General features: G+C 36.7%; 1 pseudogene across 1 annotated transcript; it reads left to right on the plus strand.

The window, feature by feature from the left end:
- Positions 1–3257: 3257 nt before the first annotated feature.
- LOC306652725 (cyclin-Y-like protein 1) lies at positions 3258–5858 on the plus strand (annotated as a pseudogene). Its single transcript has one exon. The product of its transcript is annotated as a cyclin-Y-like protein 1 (transcript).
- Positions 5859–7892: the final 2034 nt, after the last annotated feature.

Consider the following 7892-nt stretch of genomic DNA (forward strand, 5'->3'; position numbering starts at 1 on the left):
GTAGAAAGACAGGAAATAGTTAAAATCAGAGCTGAAATCAATGAAATTGAAACAAAAGAAACAATAGAAAAAATTAACAAAATAAATAGTTGGCTCTTTGAAAAAATAAAAAAAAATTGATAAACCCTTAGGCACACTAAGAAAGAGAAGGAGAGAGAAAACACAAATTACTAAAATTCAGAATGAACAAGGAAATATCACTACAGACATGTGTGAAATACAAAATATAATTAGAAGCTATTTTGAAAATATATATTACAACAAATCAGAAAATCTCAAAGACATTAACACGTTTTTAGATACATATGAATTACCTAAACTGAATGATGAGGACATATGGAACTTAAATAAATCAATTTCAAGTAATGAAATAGAATAAATCATCAAAAGCCTACCAACAAAGAGAAGCTTGGGACCAGATGGGTTCTCAGCCAAGTTATACAAAACATTTAAAGAAGAACTCATTTCAATACTGCCCAAAGTATTCCATGAAATAGAAAAGGAGGGAACCCTCCTGAACTCATTCTATGAAGCCAATATCACCCTGATACCTAAACCAGACAGAGACACATGGAGGAAAGAAAATTTCAGACCAATATTCTTAATGAAAATTCACGCAAAATTCTCAACAATATTTAAGCAAATCGCATACAAAATATATTAAAAAGATAGTGCAACATGATCAAGTGGGTTTTGTCCCAGGGATGCAAGGCTGGTTCAACATTCAGAAATCAATAAAAGTAATTCATCATATCAAAAGACTTAAAATCAAGAATCACATGATTAGTTTGATAGATGCAGAAAAAGAATTTGATAAAATACAGCATCCCTTTATGCTCAAAACCCTGGAAAAAATAGGTATAGTTGGAACTTTCCTTTACATTGTAAAGGTCATCTATGCTAAGTCCATGGCTAATATAATTCTAAATGGTGAAAAACTGAAAGCATTTCCCCTAAAAACTGGAACAAGGCAGGGATGCCCTCTTTCACCACTTCTATTCAACATTGTCCTTGAAACTCTAGCCAGAGCAATTAGACAGACCAAAGAAATTAAAGGGATATGAATAGGAAAAGAAGAAATCAAACTACCCTATTTGCTGATGACATGATTATATATTTAGAGGAACCGGGAAATTCCACCAGAAAACTTTTAGAACTCATAAGTAAATTCAGTAAAGTAGCAGAATATAAGATCAATGCTCATAAATCCAATGCATTTTTATACATAAGTGATGAATCTTTGGAAAGAGAAGTTAGGAAAACTACCCCATTCACAATGGCCTCAAAAAAATAAAATACTTGGGAATCAATCTAACGAAAGAGGTGAAAGACCTCTACAATGAGAACTACAGAACACTAAAGCAATTAAAGAAAACTTTAGAAAATGGAAAGATCTCCCATGTTCTTGGATAGGCAGAATTAATATTGTCAAAATGGCCATACTACAAAAGTTCTATACAGATATAATGCAATTCCAATTAAAATCCCAATGATGTACCTTACAGAAATAGAGCAAGCAATTATGAAATTCATTGGGAAGAATAAGAAACCCAGAATAGCTAAAGTAATCCTTAGTAGGAAGAGTGAAGCAGGGGTTATTGCAATACCAGATCTTCAACTATACTATAAAGCAATAGTAACAAAAATGGCATGGTATTGGTACTGACATAAACAGGTAGATCAATGGTGCAGAATAGAGGACATGGACACAACCCAAAAAAATACAATTTTGTCATACTAGACAAAGATGCCAAAAATATGCAATGGAGAAAAGATAGCCTCTTCAACAAATGGTGCTGGGAAAATTGAAAATCCATATGCAGGAGAATGAAACTAAACCCCTATCTCACCGTGCACAAAAATCAACTCAAAATGGATCAAGGATCTCGAAATCAGATCAGAGACTGTTCATCTTATAGAAGAAAATGTAGGCCCAAATTTTCAACATGTGGGCCCAGGATCAGACTTCCTTAACAGGACATTCATAGCACAAGAAATAAAAGCAAGAATCAATAACTGGGATAGATTCAAACTAAAAAGCTTTCTCTCAGCAAAGAAAACTATCAGCAATGCAAAGAGAGAGCCTACAGAGTGGGAGAAAATCTTTGCCACCCATAATTCAGATAGAGAACTAATCTACAGAATCTATAAAGAACTCAAAAAACTCTACACCAAGAATACAAATATTCCAAGCAACAAATGGACTAAGAAATGAACAGACACTTCACAGAAGAAGATCTAGAAGCAATCAACATACATATGAAAAAATGTTCAACTTCTCTAGTAATAAGAGAAATGCAAATCAAAACTACCCTAAGATTTCATCTCACCCCAATTAGAATGGTGATTATCAAGAATTCAAGCAACAATAGGTGTTGGCGAGGATGTGGGGAAAAAGGTACACTCATACATTGCTGGTGGGGATGCAAATTAGTGCAGCCACTCTGGAAAGCATTGTGGAGATTCCTCAGATAGCTTGGAATGGAACCACCATTTGACACAGCTGTCCCACTCCTCGGCCTATACCCAAAGGACTTAAAAGCAGAATACTACAAACATGCAGTCACATCAATGTTCATAGCTGCTCAATTCACAATAGCCAGATTGTTGAACCAATCTACATGCCCTTCAATTTATGAATAAATAAATAAACTGTGCTATATTTATACGGTGGACTATTACTCAGCCATAAAGAATAATAAAATTATGGTATTTGCAGTCAAATGGATGAACTGTAGCATATCATGCTAAATGAGATAAGCCTATCTCAAAAAACAAAAGGAAGAATGATCTTGCTGATAAGAGGATGATGACACATAATGGGGGGGAGGGGTCAGGAATGGAGGAAGAGGGACTGTATAGAGGGAAAAGAGGGGTCGGAGGGGTGGAGGGATAGGGAAAAAATAATAGAATGACTCAAACATTACCCTATGTAAACGTATCGTTACACAAATGGTATGCCTTTACTCCATGTACAAACAGAGAATCAGATTGTATTCCAGGCAGACTAGTCGGCTCTGAGTAGGCAGCGCAGCGGCGGGGTTGCAGCCGAGGCGGAGCCCTGCCCAGGGCGGGCGGCGGTGCGGGGTGGCAAGCAGCGGGCGAGGCCGCGTCTGCATGTGCGGAGCAGCCCGGGCATAGCCCGGGGCTGCCGGCGCCGGCCGCACCATTGTTGGGGGAGGGGGTGGCCACTGAGCACGGCAGAGTCGGGGGAGAGTGAAGGCGTAGGCGGTGGCGGCGAGGAGCGGAGGCGCCCCATGGGGAACACGTTGACCTGTTGCGTGTCCCCCAATGCCAGCCCAAAGCTGGGCCGTCGCACAGGGCCGGCGGAGCCGGACTACGAGTCTGAGCTCTATGAGGCGGCGGCTGGGGACGCAGTGGCGGTGGCCATAGCGCCGGCGTCTGCTGCCGTGGAGCCCCCTGAGTTACATTTTGGAGCCTGCAAGGGCCACCACTTGCAGCACATCAGTGACCGCGAGATGCCCAAACATCTAGCTTTGGAATCAAACCCTTCTGACCATCCAAGGGCAAACACAATTTTCCTGAGCAAATCTCAGACAGATGTGCATGAAAAGAGGAAGAGCAACCATTTAAACCATGTATCTCCAGGGCAGCTTACTAAGAAGTATAGCTCATGCTCAACAATATTTCTAGATGACAGCACAGTCAGCCAGCCTAATCTTAGAACCACAATAAAATGTGTGACCTTAGCAATATATTACCACATAAAGAACAGAGATGCAAATAGATCCCTGGATATATTTGATGAGAGATCACATCCACTCACAGGAGAAAAGGTTCCAGAGGAGTACTTTAAGCATGACCCTGAACACAAATTTATTTACAGATTTGTTCGTACTCTTTTTAGTGCTGCACAGCTAACAGCTGAATGTGCAATAGTAACTTTGGTCTACTTAGAAAGGCTTTTAACTTATGCTGAGATTGACATTTGTCCCACTAACTGGAAAAGAATTGTTTTGGGAGCCATTCTTCTTGCCTTCAAGGTTTGGGATGATCAGGCTGTATGGAATGTGGACTACTGCCAGATCCTCAAGGACCTTACAGTTGAGGACATAAATGAGATAAAAGGCACTTCTTGGAGCTAGTCCAGTTTAATATTAATGTTCCTGCTGGTGTTTATGCCAAATACTACTTCACTCCTTAGCTGATGACAACAACCTGAATTTTGTTTGCTCCTCTCAGCAAAGAAAGAGCACTAAACCTAGAGGCCATTTCAAGATTGTGTGAAGACAAATACAAAGACTTATGTAGAGCTGCTATGAGAAGGTCTTTCAGCGCTGATAATTTCATTGGTATTCAGCGCTCTAATGCTATCCTCTCTTAAAAGGGAGAATTGAGGGGTAATAACATCCCAAACCTCTCATCTACAAAGACTGGATGAAATATCACCACTCTTGCTCAAAACCAGCAAAGTTAGTATTTTCATCAGAAGGAAAGACCTCGAATTCAAGAGACTCATGGACAAGGACAGTTGCACTCCATAGGAAAGAATGGGACCTTGTCAAACAACAAACACACTTTCTGTCCTTTTTAATGTAAACAGAGTTAACAAAAACCACTCCAAAGCAAAAGCTCTCAATCCACATGCAGATATTTGCTTACTGTGTAGGCCAATAGCTGTGAACTATGTGAGGTTTTTTAATTAATCATTTAAATGTTTAGACTTTAAAAGACCCTAACCATATAACTTTTTGTTTTTCCTGTTTTTCTTCCCCTTCCCCATTGCTGCATATGCCTTTAGAATTGATGCAGTATTACCTTTAAAACATGGTACTTTCATTTAAAAATTTTTTTTGTGATATTGGGGCTCAAAGCCAGGGCCTAGCATGTGCTAAACATTTGCTGGCCCTCCCCCAGCCCACATTAACACTCATTAAGCCACTTAGGAGAAACTTTAGCATTTTTCTTCCTTCCCACTGTATCATATCATTGAAACTGCTAGTCATTATTGGCAGTCAGTTTAAACCAAAAAGCTACTGGATAACACCTGCCATTCATATATTTTGCAGGCACTACTTATTAGCATTTTGGCATGTTTTGGGTCATAAAGAGAATGTATCACCTATTGACTGCTTACTTCTGTGGGTCCACATTGCATTTTTTGTGAACTGATAATGGTGCTTCTCACTTTCTGATAATTTTCCTCTTTTAAGTAAATTTATTAAAAGATATTTTCATAATGCTTGCCAACATGGTGGTCCAGTGATAACTGAGCAGATAAAGACCAGGTGTCCTGAAAGTTTTAGTGCAATTTTAAGTTTTGGTAACTATGCCCTGCTGTAAAAGTGTAAACACTACAAACTCTTACAAAACATTTGAAAGTTAAATTATATTTCTTTAAAACTTAATAAATTTGGAATATTAAGCTTTCAGTTTTCTATTACCAGTCCCTGTTGAAGATGGCAAACATTGACTGGAATAAAAAATTGAAAGCTCAAATTTTTTTCAAAATTAAGTTTAAAAGAAATGTAATTTAACTTTCAAATGATGATTTGAAGTCCATAGCATTTATACTTCTACAGGTGTCAAAGCTTAAAATTGCACTGAGATTTATGGAGATAAATAATACTAAAGTTTAAAAAAGTTAAAAAAAAGCACCCTCCTCTTTTTAAAGTAGTTTTATGCAGGATTGTGTTGTATCTGCTTTGATCACCTAAATTTCTATAGATTTGGTAAAGGAAGATTATGAAAGAGGAGTGTTTATTCACATGTAATAAATGAAAAGGAATTGGACCCTAATAGCAGCAGGTGATATGAAAGTTTTTTTTTCTTTTTTTTTTAAATCATAAGCATTAACCTGATTGTAGGTATCTCATTTTAAGTCCTGCTAAATAAGAGAGAACTTACATGAACTTTAGGAACCCTTACATCAGTGTTTAAAAGGCAAGGAGTAAATAATTTAAGAAATTGATAACAATGTTACCTACATTTTAAATATAAAAAGATAAGTGTTCTAAACTATGTGAAATGAATTTCTCTTATCTTAAAAGTAATCCTAGGAATCTTGCACTTATGAGCCAGGAATACTCTTTCTCAATATAGTGATGCTTCACAGTATACTGAGTGCTGCAGGTTCCATCATTTTTAAAGAACAGACAAGTGATAAATAATGGTGTCTGAAATATTACAATCTACCACCTCAAGGAAAAAAGAAAACATTGTTTATGGAGTTCAGAGCTTGGAGATTCAAATATTGATTGCAGTTTTATTTTGAAAAGAATGCTACAACTTACATGGTTTTTATTTCTCATGTTTATATGAAAAGAAAAGCTAATAAATCTATTTTAATTAAAAATGAATGTATTCCATTTGTTTACAATAAAAATGAATTTAAAAAACTGCTGTTTCTCAAAATAATGCCAACAATGCAGTGAGATAAGAAGACATACAGTGCCAGATATTTATAGTATATTTCCTGCACAAACTTCATATTGATAATGTTTAATCTCCATAAAAATCAATAAATAAAGACAATATTTCAGTACAGAGGAGAAAAGGCTAAACTTTAAAGCAGCAAGTTTATTCAAATGAATATCAAAATACTTAATAAACTTAAGAAAAATCAATTAAATTACTTATAAAAGAAGTAAAAATTAAGGTTACAACAAGATAGAAAATATTTATCAGGATGATTAACATGAACATATAAAACATACAAAATATTGTTTATGATATCAGTGCAGTATGCACCCTGATGTGATACTGGTACAACCACTATGGAAAAATATGTGGTGTACTTTAAAACTATATCTCATGACCTAAACATTGCACTGCAAGTAACTATATTTCAAATATAAATATGTATATATCTTTTATGTGCTTAAAAATGGGCATTCATAATAGGACTATTTACTATAACCTAAAAACTATGAATTACCCAAAAATGCCCATGGATAACAGATTGAATAAATAAATGTATAAGTATGATGTTGTACATTTTCTCAGTGAAATATTTTTATGATCATATTTAATAATATATGGCATGCTTAACAATTGCTGAGGGATTACAATTCAAATATCTCTGCACAAAATATGAGTATATGGGGTGATGGATATATTAATTAGAAGGATTTAGCATTATGCATTGTATGCACATATCAAAACATCACACTGCAGTTCAGAAATACAATGGATGGAATTTGAAACAATGGTGGAAGGTGGCAAGTCTTGATCTCCTCAAAATGCAGAAAGGAAGCAATAAAGGAAAAGCAGAATTGGGAGGTTGGTGACAAAATATATGCTCTAAGACTCAACATTACAAATTCTGAAACTTGGAAGGCCTTGGAGATGGGTACCAGAGTAGAAAATAAATTCATAGTCCCCTAACTCCCAACCTGAACAAAGGTGGAGGAATAGGGGAGGGGCAATAAAGAGAGAAAGGAAAATAGAGGGAGCAGAAAAATGCTTAAACTGCACCAGTTAAAACATTTGGAAAGGCAGACAAAATTTAAAATGTGACAGGATCAGCAGGGTTCTTAAAACACAGCAAACATTTTAAACTCAAATCATAAAAAGAAAGCTGAGTGAGGGGTCTGCAGCCATCTTTGGATTCCTTAGTTGACCACTGACCTCCTTGAAATGACAGGGTTTTTTCCCCTGTCCAGACAGCCAGGAAGTAAACCATAGGGAAATCCCCTGCAGTGGGACCACTTAAGAATCCAGCCAGAAAGAACTTCTAGAAGGACAACTCAAAGCCTGATAAAACTCCCTCTCCCTCATTCTGAACAAGAGGAAGGAAGTGTGGTGCACACCTGTATAAAAATGCACCTAACCCAGCACTTTTCTCAGCCTCTGCAATCCAGACAGAGATAGAAAACTCTATGCAGTTTCCACTCAACTCAGAGAAAGAGAAACAAAGCAGCTTACACCTC

This window comes from Sciurus vulgaris (genome assembly GCF_902686455.1).
Source record: "Sciurus vulgaris genome assembly, contig: HiC_scaffold_542_arrow_ctg1, whole genome shotgun sequence".
Classification (NCBI taxonomy): Eukaryota; Metazoa; Chordata; class Mammalia; order Rodentia; family Sciuridae; genus Sciurus; species Sciurus vulgaris.